The sequence below is a fragment of the Solanum tuberosum genome, unplaced genomic scaffold (genome assembly GCF_000226075.1).
Source record: "Solanum tuberosum cultivar DM 1-3 516 R44 unplaced genomic scaffold, SolTub_3.0 scf00056, whole genome shotgun sequence".
Lineage (NCBI taxonomy): Eukaryota > Viridiplantae > Streptophyta > Magnoliopsida > Solanales > Solanaceae > Solanum > Solanum tuberosum.
In genome coordinates, this window is record NW_006238986.1 from 347,351 (window position 1) to 348,296 (window position 946).

Sequence of the window (946 nt, forward strand, 5' to 3'; positions counted from 1 at the left end):
GGACAATAAGAATTTTATACTCTATTCCAACAAATCTTTCGGTTTGAATTCAGAAAAATTTCAGTTATGTTATTAGACATCATACATTACTGGTTGTCTTTGATTAAAACATTAAAATCATGTGAAGAATAAAATATTTTATTAAATACTAGCAGCATAACTATGTAAATTCACACTTTGTGATAAATCTACAAATTAAACGACGATATTCAAATAGTTACAAAAGAAACATGTATAATATTAATCAAGTAAAAATTTCATCAGATTGGGCATGTCTTAATTTAATTCACGCGTTACTTGACACATGAAGTGAGAGTGTTTTAATACTTTTAATGATTGTGAAAAAAGTTTCAAAATGACATAGCGAGCCTCAACTCGGGGAGTTTAAAATGAACAAAGTTCAATTAAGATGTTTAAGTGAAAATTGGTGTCAATTTTAGATGGCCGATCACCTATTTCTGAAAAATGGATGCCCAAAAATTTGGGGCATAAAGCAATTACATACTATTGCAAGTATTTTAAATTTTAATTGTGTTTGATATCATTTTTACAAATAATATTTAATTATTTGAGTATACTTTTCCTAAAACAATAATCATGAAATGTGATTTAAACATGAACTACTATAATTTAAAGGCGGAATGACCTGGTAAGCCCTCATATTTGGCTCTGTTTGTAAGTTGGACCCTTATACTAACGATTTTATCAACTAAACCCTTAAACTCGTTGAAAAACAATATTTTAAACCCTTTCCTCATCCTATGTGTGCGCGTGTGATACACTTATTTACACGTAGGAATCCTCGTCATTTTTAATGACACATAATAAATTAAAGATTAGACAAATAAAATAAAAATAAAAGTCATATCTCCATATCTACACCAAGGCTACCAACACTTAATATGCGTTATTTCATTTGCTTACATAGCTCTTGTAGGGGCTACTT